Below are 21,747 nucleotides of genomic sequence, written 5' to 3'. Positions count from 1 at the left end.
AACTCCAATACTCAGAGTAGACTTTTCAGTGAAAACCTTATAGGCCAGGAGAGAAAAACTTTTACTATAGACTAATATATTCAGTGAAAATATCCTTTAAGCTTGGAAGAGAAATAAAAACCTTCTCAGAAATACAAAAGCTGAGGGATTTAATCAACTCCAGGCCCTTCATGCAAGAAATGCTAAAGTGAGCTTTTCAATCAGAAAGAGTAGGATATTAATGAGCAAGTAGAAATCACCTGAAGACACAAAACTCACTGGTAATATAATAGTAAGCACATAGCAAACATATTTATGTAACACTGTATTTGTGATGTGTAAACTTGTCTTGGCTTAAGTAGAAAGACTAAATGATAAATCAATCCAAATACTAACTTTAACAATTTTTCAAGACATGGACAATACAATAAGACATAAGGAGAAATAACAAAATTTAAAGAGGCGGAATAAAGTTTAATTCTAGCGATTTTATTGGGTTTTTATTTTCCTGGTTATTTATGATATCAGTATTGTTTTCATCACTTTAAAATAATGGGTTATAAGATAGTATTTATAAACTTCATAGTAACCTCAAATAAAAAAACATACAATGAATATACAGAAATGCTGTAAAATTAAAGCATATCAGCATATAAAATCTCCTTCACTAAAGGGAAGACAGGAAAGAAGGGAAGAAGGAGAAGTTGGCAAAAGAACTAGAAAACAAATAACAAAAAGAGAGAAGCAAATCCCTACTTATAAATAATAACAGTGAATATAAAGCGACTAAACTCTCTAATCAAAACACACAGAGTAGCTGAATGAATGAAAAAAACAAGACTTAATAATCTGTTGCCTACAAGAAAGACAGTTGACCTATAAAGATACACATAGACTGCAAATAAAGGGAGAGACAAAGATATTTTCTGCCAGTGGAAACCAAAAAAAGAGAAGGAATGACTATATTTATATCAGATAAAATATATTTTAAGAAAAGTAAGAAGAAACAAAGACACCTATTATATAATGATAAAAGAATCAATTCAGCAGTAGAATATAACAATTACAATTACATACGCACACATCACTAGAGCACTCAGATATACAAAGCAAATATTAGAGCTAAAGAGAGAGATAGACTCCAAGACAATAATATCTGGAGGCTTCAATACCCCACTTTCAGCACTGGACAGATCTTCCAGAGAGAGAGCCAACAAAGAAACCTCACACTTAATCTGCACTGTAGACCAAATGGATCTAATACACATTTACAGAATATTTTAGCCAATGGCTGCAGAATACACATTTTTCTCCTCAGCACATGGATCATTCTCAAGAATAGGCTATATATTTGGTCACAAAACAAGTCTTAAAATAATATAAAACATCTTCTTTGACCGAAATAAAGTAAAATTACAAATCAACAGCAAGAGGAATATTGGAAACTATACAAATGCATGAAAATTAAATGGTATGCTTCTGAGCAACCAATTAGTTAATGAAGAAAATAAAGAGGAAATTGAAAAATTTATTAAAATAAATGGTAATGAAAACATAACTTACCAAAATCTATGGTATACAACAAAAGAAGAAATAAGAGGAAAACTTACAGTCATAAGTGCCTACATCAAGAAAAGAACTTCCAATAAATAATCTAATTATGCATATTAAATGATTGAAAAAGCAAGAGCAAATTAAACATGAATTTAGTAGAAGAAAAGAAATAATAAAGATCATCACAGAAATAAATGAATTTGAAATGAAGAGAACAGTAGAAAAGATCAATGAAATGGAAAGCTGAAGTTTTGGAAAGATAAGCAGAATTGACCAATCTTTTGACAGACTAAGAAAAAAATGAGAGCAGACCCATATAAAAATAATCAGAGATGAAAAAGGAGACATTACATTTGACACTGCAGAAACTCAAAGTATCATTAGAGGCTACTATAATCAACTATATGCCAATAAATTCGAAAATCTATAAGAAGTGAATAAATTACTAGGCACATAAAACCTAACAAAATTGAACCATAAAGAAATCCAAAACCTAAACAGACCAATAACAAGTAGTGAGATCAAGCCATAATAATAATAATAATAGTCTCCCAGTAAATAAAACCCAGAAGCTGATGGCTTCACTCTGGATTCTATCAAACTTTCAAAGAAGAACCAATACCAATTTTACTCAAACTATTCTGAAAATTGGAGGAAGAGCAAATACTTCCAAACTTATTCTATGATGCCAGTATTACCTTTATACCAATACCAAAGACACACACACACAAGAAAATTCCACTTCATTATCTCTGATGAATATTGATGCAAAAATCCTCAACAGAATATTAGCAAACTGAATTCAACACAGCATTAGAGCAGAGATCCTCAACCCTTAGGCCATGAACTGGTAGCAGTTGTACAGGAACCAGGCTGTACAGAGGGAGGTGAGCAGCAGGCAAGCAAGTGAAGCTGTTTGTATTTACAGCTGTGCCCCATCACTTGCATTCCCACCTGAGTACCGCCTCATGTCAGATCAATGGCATCATTAGATTCTCGTAGGATCATGCACCCTATTGTGAATGGCAAGGGATCTAAGTTGCGAGCTCCCTAGAAGACTCTAATGCCTGATGTTCTCAGGTGGAGCTGAGGCAGTGATGCTAGTGCTAAGGACCAGCTGCAAATACAAATTGACTTTAGCAGAGAGTTTTGACTGCACAGAGACCATAATAAATTAATTTCTTGCAGACTCAAATCAAAACTCTGTCAGTGGGTAGCAAGTGACAATTAAGCTGCATTTAGTAGCAGGCTTTATATTGGCAAGTGAGTTGACGTACTTCAATTACACAGTTGCACCTGGTGAAAGACTTTAAGTCAGAATCTGACCCTTATTTGATTTACCTATAATGCAACCATTATTTTATTTACTACTTCCAGATGTGCCTCTTTCCTGCGTTGTGCACTTGTCTCAGTCACAGTTTTGGTAAGTTCACAAGGTAACCCTAGTCAAAATGAGTAAAAAATAAATGCCACTGGAGAGCTTCTTTGGACAGGGCAAAAGACATAACAATGAGATAGCAGAATACTTTAAAACCACCAACAAAAAGAAAGCTGTGTTTAAAAGAAAATACCAAGTCCTACTTAAATTATGGGTTCATTGTAACAGGTGATTCACATTCTATAAACCCACTTTGTTTAATATGTGGTGAGCTGCTATCTAATGAGAGCTTGAAACCTTCAAAACTGCTTTATCACCTGGAGACAAAGCATCTTGCATTAAAAGACAAGGCTTTGAAGTTTTTCAAAAGAAAAAGAAAACGTGAGAACAAAAAACAGAAGGAATTATCGAAGGTTATCACTTTATCAAATTTGTCTGCACTGAGAACATCATTCTTAGTGGCTAACCTAATTGCTAAAGCTAAGAAGCACATTACTATTGGTGAAGTGTTAATCCTGCCTGTCCTAAGGACATTTGCGGTGAACTGTTGAGGGAGGCTGTAGTTCAAAAGGTGGCTAATGTTTCTCTTTTGGCTGGCACCATAAATAGATGAATTGATGAAATAGCAGAGGATATTGAAGCACAATTGTTAGAGAGGATTAATGAGTCATTGTGGTATGCAATCCAGGTTGAAAAGTCTACTGACATTGACAACAAGGCAACAATTCTTGTTTTTGTGAGGTACATTTTTCAGGATGATGAGCATGCAGGTATGTTATGTACACTTCAGTTACCAACCAATGCCACAGCTGCAGAACTATTCAAGTTTTTGAATGATTACATATCAGGAAAACCGCATTGATCATTTTATGCCCATATATGCACAGACCTAGCAGCTGCCAAGACTGGACAGCTTTCTGGTTTCTCTACTTGGGTCAAAAAGGTCGCTTCTTAATGTGAGTTTACACACTGTGTCATCCATAGAGAAATGCTGGCTAACCAAAAAATGTCACCTGAACTTAACAACATTTTGCAGGATGTGATTAAAATTATCAACCAATTAAGGTACATGCCCTTAACTCATCTGTTCATGCATCTCTGTAAGGAGATGAATGCAGAGTGTACATGTCTTCTCTTATATACAGAAGTGAGATGGATTTCTAAAGGTTGATCACTGGACAGAATTTTTGAGTTGTAAAAGCCACTCTAGAGATTTATTTTACAAAAGCAGTCACCACTGGTAGTACATTTCAGTGACACAGAATGGGTTGCAATGCTTGCTTACTTATGTGACATATTCAACCTGCTCAAAGAACTCAATCTGTCACTTTGAGGGAGAGAGTAACTGTGACTGGAATTACGGGGACAACTAGTGAACATTGGTATTTTTGACATGTTTAAATATTAGCAGAGATTTTGAAAGAGACTGAGACATGGCCTTCTTTCTTGTAGCTGGTGCATGATCACCTATCTCAGCTTTCAAAAGAGTTTGAGCATTACTTTCCAACACAAATGCCCCCAGAACTGGGAAGCAATGGATCCACAACCCATTTGTGAATAAGCCAGGTAAATCAGCTTTATCCATGCTAGAAGAGGATCAACTGCTCGAAATTGCAAATAATGATGACCTTAAAAGTATGTATGAGACAACTTCAAATCTCCATTCGTTCTATATTAGCGTAAAGGTCAATTATCCTGAGATTTTCACAAAAGCACTGAAAAGCCACTTCCATTTCCAACATCCCATTTTTGTGAAGCAGAGTTTTATGCAGTGACAGCAACCAAAACAAGATTGTGGAGTACACTGGACATAAGCAAACACGTCGGGTGTCACTATCTCCCATCACCCCTAGATTAGACCCTCCTGTTGCAGGAAAACAAGCTCAGAGCCCCCACTAATTCTACATTTTGGTGTATTGTACAATTGTTTCATTATATATTAGAATGTAATAATAATAGAAATGAAGTAGACAATAAAAGTAGTGTGCGTGTAGTGTGCTTGAATTATTCTTAGCCTCCTCCCTGCCAACACACACACACACACACACACACATACACACACACACATACACACACACACACAGAATCAGGGTTCCTGGTGCCAAAAAAGTTGGGGACTGCTGCATTAGAAAGGTCATTTATCATGACCAAATGGGATTGATCTCTGTGATGCAAGGATATTTCAACACATCTAAATTTATCATTGTGATAAATTTACACATCACATCAACAAAATGAAGAACTAAAACCATATGATCATTTCAGTTAATGATGAAAAATCATTTGCTGAAATTCAACATCCTTCTAAAATAAAAACCTTAGAGAAACTGGGTATAGAAGGAACATACCTCAACATAAGCCATACGTGACAGACCCACAGCTAGTATCGTAACAAATGAGGAAAAACTGACAACCTTTTTTCAAAGATCTGAAACATGACAAGGATCCCCACTGTCACCACTGTTATTCAACGTAGTGCTGGAAGTCCTAACTAGAATAATCAAACAAGGGAAAGAAATAAAGGGAGTCCAAATTAGAAATGAAGAAGTCAATTATCATTGTTTGCAGATACTATGATATCATATTTGGAAAAAACTAAAATCTCCACCAAAAAACTACTAGAAATGACAAACAAATTCAGCGAAGTTGCAGGATACAAAATCAACATGCAAAAATAAGTTGCATTTTCACATGCCAATGATGAATAATCTGAAAAAGAGATTTAAAAAGTAATCCCATTTAAAATAGCCATAAATAAAATTAAACACATAACAATTAACCAGAGAATGAAAGATCTCTACAATGAAAACTATAAAACGCTGGTGAAAGAAACTGAAGAGGACACAAAAACCTCAAAGACATTCCATGTGTATGGTTTGGAAAAATCGATATTGTTAAAATGTGTATACTACCCAATGGAATCTACAGGTTAAGTTCAATCCCTATCAAAATACCAATGACACTCCTCACTGAAAGAGAACAAACAGTCCTAAATGTGTATGAAGTCATGAAAGATCCAGAATAGCCAAAGCCACCCTGAGCAAAAAGAACAAAATGGAGGAATCCCATTATATGACTACAAATTATACAACAGAGTTATAGTAAGCTAAACATCATGGTACTGGCATAAAAACAGTCTCATAGACCAATGGAACAGAATAGAGAACTGAGAAACAAATCCACACGACTACAGTGAACTTACTTTCAGCCAAGGTGCCAAGGACATACATTGGGGGAAAAGAGTCTCTTCAATAAATGGTGCTGGAAAAACTGGATATTTACATGCAGAAAAATGAAACTTGACCCTATCTCTCACCATATACAAAAATTAAAATCAAAATATATGAAAGACTTAAATCTAAAACCTCAAACTATGAAACTACTAAAAGATTGGGGAAACTCTCCAGGATATTAGTCTGGGCAAAAAATTTATAAATAATACCTCACAAGAACAGGAAACCAAAGGGAGAATGGACAAATGGGATCATAGCAAGTTAAAAAGCTTTTGCATAGCAAAAGAGACAATAAAGTGAAGAGACAGCATCCCTGCAGAATGGGAGAAAATAATTGCAAACATTCATTTGACAAGGGATTAATAACAAGAGTATATAAGAAACTCGAATAACTCCATTAAACAATCTAATAATTTGATTAAAAGGAGCAAAAGATTTAAATAGAAATTTCTCAAATGAAGACGTACAAATGACAAACAGACATGTGAAAAGTTGCACAATATCATTGAACGTCAGGGAAATTCAAATCAAAACTACAATGAGTTGTTATCTCACCCCAGTTACAATGACTTTTATCCAAAAGTCAGGCAATAACAAATGCTTGTGAGCGTGTGGAAAAAAGAAAACCGTCATACACTATTGGTGGGAATGTAAATTACTACAGTCACTAGAGAGAACAATTTGGAGTTTCCTCGGGAAACTGAAAATAGAACTACCATATGATTCAGCAATTCCACTGCTAAGCATATACCGAAAAGAAAGGAAATAAGTATACTGAAGAGATATTTGCACTCCCATGTTTGTAGCAGCACAGTTCACAGTAGCCAAGATTAGGAAGCAACCTAAGTGTCCATCAATAGATAAATGGATAAAGAAAATGTGGTATTTATACACGGTGGAGAATATTCAACCATAAAAAGCATGAGAGCCTGTCATTTTCAAAAACAAGGATGAAACTGGTGTTAATCATATTTAAGTGAAATAAGCCAGGCCTAGAAAGGCAAGCATTGTATATTCTCACTTATTTGTGGAGTCTAAACATCAAAACAGTTGAAGTCATGGAGATGGAGATTAGACAGATGGTTACCAGAGGCCTGGAAGGATAGTGGGGAGTTGAGGGTGGGAGGGAGGTGGGAATGGTTAATGGGTATAAAAAATAGCTAGAAAGAATGAATAAGACCTAGTATTTGCTAGCACAACAGAGGGGCTATAGTCAATAATTATGTAACTGTAAATTTCAAAGTAACTAAAAGAGGATTACTGGATTGTTTGTAACACAATGGATAAATGCTTTAGGGGATGGATACCTTATTCTCTATGATGTGATTATTACACATTGCATACCTATATAAAAACATCTTATGGAGTTCATAAACATATACACCTACTAAGTACCCACAAAAAATAAAAATAAATTTTAAAAAACAAGCAAACAAACAAAAAACACTTATGAGAGTTTTAATCTTCGCCAAGTCAAGATGGTGTTCAGCAGTGAAGGTAAACTTCAAAAATAAGAAAAAGACAAAAATCTATTTGTATAATTAGTCTCACCACACTCAGAAATGGAGAAACATTGGAGTATTCAATGGAGTGTTACAAATGAGAGTTCAGGTAAGCATGAACCATATTAAGAAAAGCTTTATATGTAATATGCCGAAAAAGTGTTCTTTCTGCTTTCCTTCCTCTTCTCTTTTTCCTAGCCTTCTCTTCCTCCTCCTCTTCCTTTTGTCCTTAGGTTGCAAAATTTCCTTGTTGAGAGTGATTGGGGTGGACTTCTAAAATAGGGCACTTGGGCTAAGCAGTAAAAGGAAGGACACTGATGGAGCATAAGTTCCTTAGAAACACAGAAATGCTCATGGTAGTCAGAAAGAAATAGGGGGAAAAAAGTCAACATTTGATGAAACTGTACCATGGAAGTTCAGTGTGTATTTCCCTAACCTTATCTATGCACTTTTAAATTTCTTTTGTTAGTTCTTCTCATACCTGTTTTCCTCTTTTCTGCTGTGTTTCTCCAATTCTGAGCCTTACTGAGATATCTTCTCAACTCTCTTTTTTATTGACCTTTGTTTGGATGAGGCATCATTTTTAATCTGATCCGAAAAGAGACCAGAGTCTTTTTGGGAAAGACCAAAAGGATTATTTCTTTCCTAGTCATTGTGTTGGTGCCTCATATCCTAGTTGATTCTCTCAGGACCTCAGCTTCAGACAGACCCTACCACTGATTATAGCTGACACTTGGTATTGGTAACACACTTTCTTCCCTTGACCCTCTACCATAGGAGTAATTGCATCCTGCTGTTGCTGGTGTCTGGGTGCATTACCGTCTCTTGTTTTTATTTAATGTTGACCTTGCACCTGAGTAGTATCTGTATTAGAGTCTCCTCACTTGAAATAACGGTGTTCAATTATGGTTCTTGCTAGGACCTGGATTCATGCGTTATTTTGAATAACTAGTAAAATTTATTACTAATATTAATAAACTTGAATATTAAGCGATCAGATTGAAGCCCTAGTTGGTTGTAATTCCTGAATTTGTAGTGATTTCAGGTTGTGCACATTATTTCAGAGTGGCTACTATCACTGATATAAAATGTAAACCCTTCAACCCAAAAATCCATGAAAAAATTAGCTAACTGCTACTCAAGCTCAAATAGTCCTACTATTTTACCTTTACTAAAATAAAATATACAGTAGTTTTTTCTGGTGTTCTAAAGTCAGAAGATGCAAATGCAACAAGATCTCAGTAACTGAGACTATGTATTGAGAAATTAGAAGCTAGGAAGAAATTTTATTTTAAAATGACAGACGTAATTTTTATTAACTTATTCAAATTCCACATGCAGGCAGGATTAGCTCCAGTGGGAAAAGCCTAAATCCAATGATAAGAAAAATGGAATTTCTCTCTTTGGACCCCAATCTTTCAACATCGTTATGCAGAATAAATCAGTTCAAACAACCCCTGAAGGACAGATTCAGAAGAGCCTGAAGTTCATCAGAATTGCAAAGGTAGCAAACCATAACATGACTCAGAGGACCCATCATCCCTGTTGCTATAGAAGTGGAATTCATGGGATGTATGGTGCATAATCACTGCAGTACAGTTTCAGCAAAACTGGTAATGCTACCTCTTTCTCCACTGCCAGCTGGCTCCCTAAATCCCTGTTCTCGCATCACGAGAAGAAATCCCTTGTTCTCACACTCTCTACTTCTTCCATATTTCCCCCCTCATTCCTCTGCAATAGAATAAAATAACAAGAAGAAAGAGGTCTGTAAATGTTCAGGTTTTGATGCATATATTTGGAACTATGCCATTTTCAAGTCTGTTTTTTATTTCTTCTATATTATGAAAGAATCATTGTGTCCTTTTTTCATAATTTTTAGTTTCATTTGATATTCAGGCAAAATGAGATTTTAAAAGGGTGCAGGAAATTACTTAAATTGTGAAAATGGAATCAAAGGTTTTATATTTCCTCAGAATGGTCAGGGTGTAAAGAGTATCAAAACGTTTAATTCTATTTTAGAATAGTGTTAAAAATACAATATATATTGGGTTCGAACTTCTTGTAAATATTGGTCATTTTATCACCTATTATTCTAAATTAATTGGACTTAATTTAAAAAAAGTATAATTATGTTTTAATAAATATTCATTGGTGTTGAAGAAAAATGGTTTGGATAAAGGTCAACCTTTTCAAATACATATAACTCATAAAAACATTGTTCATATCTCATGCTAAGGCTGATTTATAGTAATATCAACATAAAATATTATTTATTCTAGAATACAGATTTTATTGGAAACATTAAATTTTTTTGCATAGAATTTTATATCCAAAGTGTTGTATAGCTCTAGTGAGAATTGACATAAACTCAGGAAATTGCATTTTGACATTCATCTTGTTTATTGTCCCACTATAGCCTGATTCTCCTTGTAATTATGCCTTAGTTGAAATGAATATGTGATGAAACTATCTGAAAATTACTAAATTCTCAAAGACATGCTTTAAAAATATATTATAGTGTGAAAGCATCGGAACCACATTTCAAAGCAATTCAATTTTTTCCAGTGAACTCTCTCTTTTTTGATGAAAGATACTTTGAGGCAAAATTATAAAGAAGATATAAAGAAAAATTTACAGTGAATAGGTTTACAAATATATTTATCTTTGTGAAAGCCATATGTATTTAGTGTAAGAAGCTATGAATTTATTGTAGAGATAACTAGGACTTCTTATAGGTATATAGGTTTAGAATTAATTAGATTATTTCTGAACTAGTGATTATTTTAAATTGGATATCTATTACTGGAAATGTAGGTTAGAATAATAATGGTAGTATTATCTCAAACAGTGAGCGTTATTTGATTATTGTGATTTAAATATTCAGAAGTTAGTTTCATAAAGCATAAAATATAAACATGATATGCATGTATTGCTGAATAATATTTATTTTTCTATTATTCTATATAACATCTTAAACCAAAACAATAGCTTAATAATTGCTTACAATGTTTTACTTTTGAAATGCCATATAAACACCTGTCTGTTATTTAATTCTCTAGGAATAATATATTTTGATTGTATAAATTATGTAAAAACAAATTTAGATATCACAATATGAAAAGAAGTCATCAAACTCACTCAAAAAAAATTAAAATCTTCCTTTAAACAAAGGTTAAAAAATGAATTTATACTACTTCAACAACAAAAAAGTGGGAAAATGGAACTTCAAAAAAGCTAAATTAGTAGTGTTATTTTCTATATTATTTGTATTTAAATTTTTATCTACTTAAAAAATTCTTTATTATTATCAGGAAATAAAATATAAATAACATAGATTGAGCTTGATAAAGTGAATTATTCTTGAAAACTGTTTGCAAAATCCTTATAGAAACACCATGATACAAAACTATTATGCCTTTTGGGACATATTGCTTTAGAATACATGATATATGAGAAAATACAAATAATTTTTATATGACAGATTAGTTAAATTTCACTGGAGCTCTCTCCATTTTTTCTCTTGGAATTTGTCCTTTAATTTACTTATCTAACTTCATTCCCAGAATATTATCCCTAAAAGAAGAGATCTACTCTTGTAAGAGTTTATTACTATCTGTTTGCTTTTTAAAGCATGAAGGGGAGAACAGAAGCATCAATATTATTTGGGCCTTGATAGAAATGCAAATTTTCAGGCCCCTGCCAAACAACTGAATCGGAATTTCCAGGTGTGGGCCCTAGAAAATTAAGAAATCTGAGTTTTAGCAACATTTTCAGGTGACTTTGAGAAGTACTGTTCTTAGCTACATTTGAACCATGGTCAAGTGTTTCAGTGTAGCATTAATGTGTACAGTAGGCAGTTTATGCACTCACTCTTAAAACCTCTATTTCTCATAGAAAGACTATATGCTTTGGATGTCTCAAAAGTGATAATCCAGCTATTGTGATCACTGTCACATAAAATATATATACAGGGCCTTGATAGAGTGTGTTACAGTTTATTTGCGCCTGTAGCCCCAACTACGCAGGAGGCTGAGGCAGGAAAAACGTTTGAACTCGGGAGTTGGAGGTTGCAGTGAGCCGAGATCACGCCACTGCACTCCAGCCTGGGCGACAGAGCAAGACTCTGTCTCAAAAAAAAAAAAAAAAAAAAAAAAAAGGAAAAAAAGAAAAACCACAAAACAAAGCAAAAAAACAAAAACAAACACACAAAAAAACTTTAAAAATAACAACTTCAACTGAATTTTTTAAACTTGATTTCCTACCTTACATATTACTAATTCTTGTGGCAAATGGAATATGATGCTAAGTATATTTCAACTAAATTTTATTACATATTGAAAAGGCTCTTATGTTTCACATATCTAGTTAACATATGCAGAGGAGCTGGCTTATATGCACATAATATATTTGATAGAAAAGCCCTATGAAATTCCACTCTCAGGAAATAGTTTTACAGTACAGACAATATAGACAATATATTCAGAACTTACTGAATCAAAATTGAATTTTACTAGTTATGAGAGAAAAATATAGATAGAATTATAAAATTCAAATGAATAGTGTTAATAAGCATTTGTTAAACTAATTCAATGAGAATCTAGCTTAGGAAATTTATTCTGATTAAAATATAACATGAAGTCTTTATACATGTACAGTACTGATGGAGATGATAATGTTTATATTACAGTCATCAAGTTGAATATAATTTTCAGGTCCTAAAATTTATAAAGGAACTTGGATAGTTAAATCACATAGTTTGATAAATATATCACAAAAGCCTAAAGATTGTATCAAACTAGTCTGCAGGCATTTATCTATACTTCAAGAAGATCAAGCGAATCTCACACACTTGAGCAATAATACTACCTGAATTTAAATCCAAAGGTGCATAGAAACATTATGGAGTTGAACACATAATAGATAGACTAGAGAATTATAATAACATTAATTAGCCAATTATACGGGTGACTTACAAAAAAAAAAAAAAACACGTTATTCTTTACATCTTTGGTCTTCCTTTCAAGAACACAAACAAGACTAACTATAAGAAAAACACCAAACAAATTTTAAGAGAAATACCCTCTACAAAATACCTAACCTGTATTTATCAAAACTCCCAAGGTCATCATAAACAAGAAAAATCAAAGTAACTGTCAAAGCTAAAAGTAGCACATGAAGACATGATTCTGTGAAAAAGGGCGTCAGTAATTTGATAGGAATAATGTCAAATTTGTGAATTGTTTTGGGCAGTTTGGCCATTTTTACAATATTGATTCTTCCAATCCATGAGCATGAAATGTTTTTCCATTTATTTGCAATATCTCTGATTTTGTTTCTAGTTTTTCTTGTAGAGATCTTTCATGTCTTTGGTTAGCTATGTGCCTAAATGTTCTAAATATTTCATTTCGTGTGTGGCTATTATAACTGGGATTGTGTTCTTAATTTTGCTCTCAGCCTGGATGTTGGCATATAGAAATGCTACTGATTTTTGTACACTGATTCTATATCCTGAAACTTTACTAAATAAATTTATCAGTTCTAGAAGCCTTCTGGTAGAGACTTTAGGAAATCAAGTTATAGAATCTTATCATCAGTGAAGAGAGATAGTTTGACTTATTTTCCTATTTGAATGCCTTATTAAATGTAACATGGAATCCTGGAACTGGAAGAAGTTATTAAAGTACAAATTTTTGAAAAAAAATGTATGTACTTTTGTTAATAATAATATATTTGCACTGGTTTATGAATTGTAACATATTTGTGCAAGATGTTAATAAGAGTGAAAATATAGTGTGAAGTGTATGGAAACTCTTTAGGCCATTTGTTCCATTTTCTTGTAAGCATAAAAGTGTTCTAAAATGAAAGTTCATTTTTAAATGGTGCTGCGTTATGAGATGTTATATTTGGTGTGAAATACTAAATGTTACAGGCTAAATTCTGACTGGGCATGTTGGCTTACATATATAATCCCAGCATATTGGGAGGCTGAGACCAGAGGATTACTTGAACTTAGAAGTTCAAGACCAGCTTAGGCAACGTAGGGAGACCTCTTCTCTACAAAATATAAAAATAAAATAACCAAGTGTGTTGGTGTGCACCTAAGGTCCCAGCTACGTGGGAGGCTGAGGCTGAAAGATGGCTTGAGCCCAAAAGGTAGAGACTGCATTGAGCCGTGATCGTGGCATTGCACTCCAGCCTAGATAACACAGCAAGACATACTGTCTCAAAAAAGCAATAAAAAAAGCTAAATTCTGACTATAAATACAATTGCTCTTTGTTTTTACAAAGCACTTGCTTTTGAAATATGAATCAGTATGAAGTAGTTCTTCTTGCATCCATCATGGTCATTTTACAGATATGCTACCACATATTAGCTATTCTGATGAAGCGATAAATTAAAAAACAAAGCTTAAGACATCCTATTACACAATTTTATTTTGTTTTAGCTTTTGGTATTTTCTTGTTTTGTAATATTATTATAAAGGACAAAAAGTCAAGAACAGATGAACTGCTAAAGAATCACAAAATGTTGTGTCATATGTCAATACACTAAGTTCAGTAGTTGGTGATCTGCTATTCTCTTGGCATTATTTCTTCCATCCATAAATGAACATTCATTTTACACTTGATTCACAACTCCTGAAGTGATTCAACCCTTAGGCATTCTGCTTGTATTAATAATACAAATAATCTGGTTGGAGAAGAGAAAAACCATTCTTTATTTGAAAGGGAATGAAATATATTTCTAAACCTATATGTGTGAAGTTGACATTAAAGGTTGAAGGAAACCTATATGTGTATATTTTTAAGTTGAATGATTCTGTAGTCTTTACTTGTTATTTATTCAGTAAAGAATATCAAATGACACAGGAATTATACCGTTGAATTTTTCTAAAATTTTATTTTGTTTTCAGGACTTTGATATCAACACATTTGTAAGATTGCTATTTTCCCAGACATTTTCACTGTTTTTGTTTTTTCTTTGGGGTAAGTTCCATTTCATTGCCTTAGGTGTTCGAAATGCTGAGCTGAAACTTCAGCATAATGAAAAGAAGGAAATCATACAGGGAAAAGTTTATAGCCGCTGGCATTGTGAAGTGTTCCATTATAAGAAGCCTACAAATCTTTCCCTAAATTTATGAATGTGTTCTTATAGAGCCATGCAATTATTAAAAACTGTCCACCTACCAGCAAGTTGTAGAGGAAATACTAAAGATTAACAGTCAGAAAACCTAAATTTTATTTCAAATTTTGCATCCTTAGCCACTTGACCTCTCTGGATACTAGTACCTTTGTATGTAAAAGAAAAGGGCAAAGAAAAGTCATCTCTAAACAACAAATATATTTAAATTCAAAAACATTGCCTGAAAACATGCTAACATCAGAGACAAATGACAAGCAATGATTTTTCAAAAGAAATATGGGCTTTTCACAATTTAAATCACGTAAGAAATAAGGGAATTACAACAGGTGTTAGTTCTGAAGGCCTTGCCTGAGGGTTTCATGTGAACTTACCTAATGACAAACAAGATAGCAACTGTTACACAGATTTGAAACATGCTGAGTCTGATAACCAATCATTCCAAGTAAAACAGATTATAAATAAAAAAAGACTTCAAATAAATCATAAATAAAATAATTCTTGATGCGTTAGACAGCTTCCAAGGTGGTCTCCAATGATTTTCACCTCATGATATTCACCCTTTATGTATTCCTCTCCCACATTAAATAGGGTCCACCTGTGTAGTCAATAATATATTGCAGAAGTAATGATGTGTGACTTTGAGGCTTGGTTATAAAAGACTTGGCAGTCCTTCCTTGCTCTCCCCTGAATCATTCATCCTGAAGGAAGACAGTAGCCAAATCATGAGGACAGTCAGGCAGCCCTCTGGAGAAGTCTATGAGGAAAGGAACTCTGCCCTTTCAGTAAGAACTCCTGGGAAGCAGATCTTCCAGCCCCAGTCAAGCCTTCAGATGACTGAAACCTTAGTAACCATCTCCACTTTAATTTCATGAGAGATCTTGGGACAGAACTGCCCAGTCAAACTGTTTCTGAATTTATACCTATAGAAACTGTAAAATAGGCCAGGCGTGGTGGCTGATGCCTGTAATCCCAGCACTTTGGGAGGCTAAGACAGGTGGATCACGAGGTCGGGAGATTGAGATGATCTTGGGTAACACGGTGAAAGCCCCTCTGTACTACAAATACAAAAAAATTAGCTGGGCATGGTGGCAGGTGCCTGTAGTCCCAGCTACTCAGGAGGCTGAGGCAGGAGAATGGCGTGAACCCTGGAGGCAGAGCTTGCAGTGAGCCAAGATTGTGCCACTGCACATCAACCTGGGCAACAGGGTGAGACTCTGTTTCAAAAAAAAAAAAGAAAAATAAAAAGAAACTGTAAAATAATGAAAGCCTATTGTTGCTTTATGGTATTAAGTTTGTGATTAATTTGTTTCACAGCTGCTATGATCTGAACATTTATGTCCCACAAAAATTCATACATTGAACCCTTATCCCCAGTGCGATGGTACGGTGAGGTAGGGCTTTTGAGAGTTTATTAGGTCATAAGAATGGAGCACTTGTGAATGGGATTAGTGCCCTAATAAGGGACTGAGGAGACCAGAGTTTTTCCTTTTCACCATGTGAAGACACATTCAAAAAGACAACCTACTACATACCAGGAAATGAGCCCTCACCAGACACTGAATCTTCAGGCATCATGATCTTGGACTTTCTAGTCTCCAGGACTGTGAGAAATAAACCTGCATTGTTTTTAAGTCACCTGGTTTATATTTTGTTATAGCACTTGAACAGACCAATAATGCAACAATAAATGGTCCACGCTTTGATTATAGGCGTTACTGAGATTGCATTTCTTCACAGAACTTAAAAAGCATGAGAAGACTCTAGTAAAAAATGCAATTACTGTTGCTTCCTTGATTATATCTGCAGGGTGAAAAAACTGAGACAATTGTCAGGGTAATGTAACTTTGAATTATTTGATTTTTTCATAATAAATTTTTTGGACATAAAAATTTATCATTTTATTTCAAATTTTCACACATTTCACACTCCCCACCAACAATTGAATAATTACTCTATTTTCTATAAATTCTACCTGATAGTAATAAACAATGTCACTATCTTAACCTTAATACTTCGACTAATGCAATTCCTCACCAGAATTTAATCTCTGTGGGAGATGAAACATATTCTCTCTGGTTGATTGTAACTTGAGAAACAAGAGCATACTTGTTTCTCAAGTTTTACATACATATATATATCATATTATATATCATTTATTTAGTGAATTCATTTATTCATTTAATGACTATATATCTCATTAAAATGTAAATATATAAAATACATATTTTAATGAATATATAGTCATATATTCATTAGTTATATAGTCATCTTGTTTGATGTTGAGGCTTAATAACTATCAAGTTTTCCATTCTCTATCCTGTGAAACTCAGACTGATGGGAATTTATTTGCTTTTTCCATTACTGGGAGGTTACCTCTCTTCTCCATCACCATTTATCCTGTAATGAGCCTACTTTCACTGCTCTCATTTTTCTTCTTTCTTAATGTAGTATAAAATTTCTGCTGTTAGTTCCTACAGTCTATAAATGTCACCGATTAGAACAAGATGAGTACTAAAAGCAAAGTATACTTTGTGTCTGAAAGAGCTCATAAGCACATTCGCTAGTTTCACTGGGCTTAATGGTTTTCTTGATTCAACCTAGAAATAAGTCTATAAGCCCAGAAAGTTATGACTATTTAAATCCTTGGAATTATGTAAGTAAGAAACAGAAAATTTGAAATAGCCCAACAGTATTTTATCAATCCATTCAGCAATGCATGAGAATCTTATTACATGCCAAGCACCGGTCTAGCCCCTTGAAAAACATCAGGAGCCAACATAGGGAAACCACCTGCATTAATGGAGCTACATATTGTAAGGGACAATAGGAAATGAACAAATTGTTTGGATAAATATGGATAATATAAACAGGATGAACAGTTCGGAAAGAGTACATGTTCTGTATGGTGGTCAGGGGAGACCCAAATAAAGTGACATTTGAATAGAGACTTGAAAGAAATAATAGAGCGGAATGTATATTACATGAGGGAAAATGGTTGAAGTAGAGAGAATAATAACTGTAAAAGTCATAAAACGGGAGCACGCTTGGTTTTTCTAGAAACTGTAAGACTGTCAGAGCATCTGGAGCAGAATGAGCAAAAAGAGTAGGGTGGCAGACACAGTCAGGGAGGAATGGAGGAGCCAGACTAAGTCACAACAAACCTTAGTCTTGTATTATAAGCTGGAGAGAAAGCAATGGGGAGGCTTTGAGAGAAGAGGAATGGCATCCTTGACATTGTAGTAAATGATTCCTCTGACTATTTCTTTGATAATAGATTTTAGGGAACAAAACTAGAAGCAGAGAAACCTGTTAGAAGTCAAATACAATAAATCAGCTAAGAAAAGATGGTGGTGCCACTGTACATGTTATCAGAGAAAGTAGTAAAAATGATTACATTATGAACATTTTAAAATGCCCAATTACATTTTCTGAACATCTAGAAGGAAAAAGATGGAGAAGGCTGCAAGAATTTACTTTTCTAAAAAGGCAATAGGGGCTAGGCGCGGTGGCTCACGCCTCTAATCCCAGCACTTTGGGAGGCCGAGGAGAGCAGATCACAAGGTCAGGAGATCAAGACCATCCTGGCTAACACGGTGAAATCCCGTCTCTACTAAAGATACAAAAAATTAGCAGGGCGTGGTGGCGGGCGCCTGTAGTCCCAGCTACTCGGGAGGCTGAGGCAGGAGAATGGCGTGAACCCGGGAAGCGGAGCTTGCAGTGAGCCGAGATCCTGCCACTGCACTCCAGCCTGGGTGACAGAGCGAGACTCCGTCTCAAAAAAAAAAAAAAAAAAAAGGCAAGAGGATTTAGGTTTTGAACATGTCAAGTTTAAAATGCACACTCATGTAGAAGAGTAAGCAATTAAATACATGCATTTTGAACTTTGGAGAGAGGTTCTAGGAAGAGATATAAATTGTTAAGATGATAAAAAACTATAATATGTTAGTAAGCTTGAGGGTACTATCCGATAAAGATGTAATAATTCATAATGTAGATGGAAAAAAATTACTAAGGCTAAACCTTTGAGTGGGAAAGAAGAGATGGAATCTAGTGAGTGAGAGAAAAAGTTTGCTTAAGATCTAAACAGATGTTAGATCCTTAATAACAGGACAAATAAAAGCAGAATATATGGGAACAAAAGCCAGAAGCAAGTGACAGGATATATATGGTGGGGGGTGGGTGGGATTTATGCAGGTTCCCTTTGATTGCATCTAATGTTTGCAGTGGTACAAGAAGCAAGGTCTTCATTCATGGTTAATGATGGGGAAATGATTATTCCAGGTTTGAAGATAGAGAAAAAGAGTTGATGAATTCAAGAGAAAAAAAATGAGAAATATATTTGGCTTTTAAAGAAGCACTTAGAGGTAACTTGAAGTTAATGGTACAGAATTCTTAAATTAAGAGAGGAAAAAAATGCCTCTCTATTTTTACTCTCCTGGTAGAGTAAAAACATACAACATATCAGGTGAAGTATCCCAGTGCAACTTTTGATGAGTTAATACATTGAGTAGTTTCAAGGATAATTGTCATATATTATGTCATATATATTTCATATAATATGACATATATGATATATATATGTCATATAATATGACATATATCATATATGCATATATATGTATACACACATATATGTAATATGTAATATATGTGTGTGTGTTTGTGTGTCTGTGTGTGTGTGTGTATACATATTCCACACAGACTATGATAAATAAATGTCTTCTCCCAAAGGATCACTAGGACCCTTGTAAGTTTTGGGACCTTGATAGATAAAATCTAGGACATAGAAACAAAAGGCCTCTTCTAAGAGAAAAGGACAGTTTTGAAACTCAAAGAACTAAATGTATATTATCTTTGGAAATAAGGATAAATAACGGTGTTGTTCAAAATTTTCCGGTAGCCTACAGAACCTTTTGGTAGTATAATGTATGTTATATCTTTTGTAAGTCAACAATTTTTATGAGAAGAATTAGGCTACAGTTCTTTTAACTATAATTTAATCTATTTCATAGGAAATTTTGTCATATGGCCAAAAGACAGAAGACAATATTTTCTTGCTTAAATTTGGCCCTTCTAAAGACCATCTTTCATTGACTTCCTGAAGCCTCACATCCTTTAAAGGAATGAAAGTCCCTTGGTAGTTAACACAATGATACACAAAATCATTATTGCAAATATATGATTTTGTTTCAACTTTACATATCTACTGTATAAAGTGAAATAGATTTACACTGGGTGAGCAGTTCCACTGAAGTGCAAACTTGCAGTGAAATACTGATAAATCAGTGTTTATGTATTAAAATATTGCAACAGAAATCTTAGTAAGGAATGCAAAATTAGTAATCGTATGATGTTTTAAGGCTATCAGATTTTAATTTTCTCTGTCATCCATCATTGAATATCAAGATATTTTAATAGGTGAGATGAGATGATAAATAATTTCTTTTGTCTGGAATCTAAATTTTTCCTAAGTATATGTAACAATAATCAGGTGGTCTCAACCTAATATTTAATTTTACATTTCTGTGATATTGCCTGGTAGTAAGATAAATATATTTTTTCTTATTTAAATTCATTTCTGTGCTTAAACATACTCTTTGGACTAATGAACATAACTACAATAATATGTAGGACAGATTATTGAAATTTGTATTAATTAGTTTCAAAAATTTTGTTATGCTTTATATGCATTATATCATTAAAGTTTCTTTCCATTGAAAGTCATGTATTTGCAAGGTGACTGATGAAGTTTACCAGTTAAATATATTATGATAAGATAAAGAAAAGCTAACTGTTTTGAAAGGTACTTTCATCTTTTATGTTGACCTGTTAACAGATTATTACCCAACTTGGTCAGATAGTTTCAGAGTAGCTCATTCTCTAAGTATCGCTTAATGTATCAAATCAGCATACTTCAGAATCAAGTTTACTGATGTTTCTTTCAACAATAAACTCTCGATTGTAATTTCCTGAATTTTCTCCTCTTGATTGTGGAATAGCTAATCTTTGGAGTTTTTTATTCATATTATCATTTTATTATGTAGGACAACAAATTGAAATACAGAAATGGAAGCAATATAATATAGTTTTATTTAACTTATCTATAATATTCAGATTGTAAAAATGATATAATGCTAACTTTCTGCATTATTTCTGGCTTGTTTGAAATTACTTGTTTTATTCATTCATTTTATATACTTTATAGTATAACTGTCATTAGAAAAAACTTTGCCTAAGTAATAATGAGTGTTAAAACAGATATTATAACACAATATTATCTATCACAACAGGTTATAGATAATATTTAAAATATGTATTAGAGTCATACATCTATAGAGAGAGAGATGTGGGCATGTGTATGTGTGAATAAAGCACTGTTAAAAAATACTCGAATTCTGGAAAAAAATGAAAACAATTTAGAGTAAACAGAATTTGATGGAGCACTGTAGTTGCCTCAATCATATTCAGATTGAAAAATAGTATAGCCTGGTATAACACTATGGGCTTTGGAATCTTAAGTATGACTGTGACTGTGCTACATGTGTGACCTCGGACATGTTAACATCTCTGAACTCAGATTCCTCAAGTATAATGCAAGGTTTTAAATATAATAATACAGTGACCTTGATCCACTAGTACTAGGCAGTTGATTTTCTCACACAACTCCTCTAAGCCTACAGCACTGAATCCAGATTATCTGGATCCCAGAAGCCTACTTATCCCCTCTCAGGTAGTATGCTTTATCATGCTTATCCTACAGGAAGATGGAACAATAGGGAGAGACAGCATACCTCTAGGGAATGAATAAAGACACCACATATCAATTAGGGGGTCTGAGCTCCAGCCTGCCTCTACCTGGTGACAAAACCCAGACTGGGAATTTGAAAGCCTTCTTCTCTTGATCCTGTGAAGCCTATTGTTTCTTTTAAGAGGAATAAGTTCAAGAGATCTATTGTA

General features: G+C 33.8%; 1 long non-coding RNA gene across 1 annotated transcript in view; it reads right to left on the bottom strand.

Annotated features, from left to right (window-relative positions):
- The window catches only part of LOC105537689, a 76,166-nt gene that overhangs the window by 45,201 nt on the left and 9,218 nt on the right, over positions 1-21,747 (bottom strand). Inside the window, exon 2 of the long non-coding RNA XR_001005760.1 lies at positions 16,341-16,391. This is a non-coding gene — a long non-coding RNA (uncharacterized LOC105537689). The remainder of the gene's footprint in view (positions 1-16,340; positions 16,392-21,747) is intronic.

The sequence above is a fragment of the Mandrillus leucophaeus genome, unplaced genomic scaffold (assembly GCF_000951045.1).
Source record: "Mandrillus leucophaeus isolate KB7577 unplaced genomic scaffold, Mleu.le_1.0 Scaffold179, whole genome shotgun sequence".
NCBI lineage: Eukaryota > Metazoa > Chordata > Mammalia > Primates > Cercopithecidae > Mandrillus > Mandrillus leucophaeus.
The sequence above is the reverse complement of the archived record's forward strand: the minus strand, read 5'-3'. Positions and strand labels throughout refer to the sequence as shown.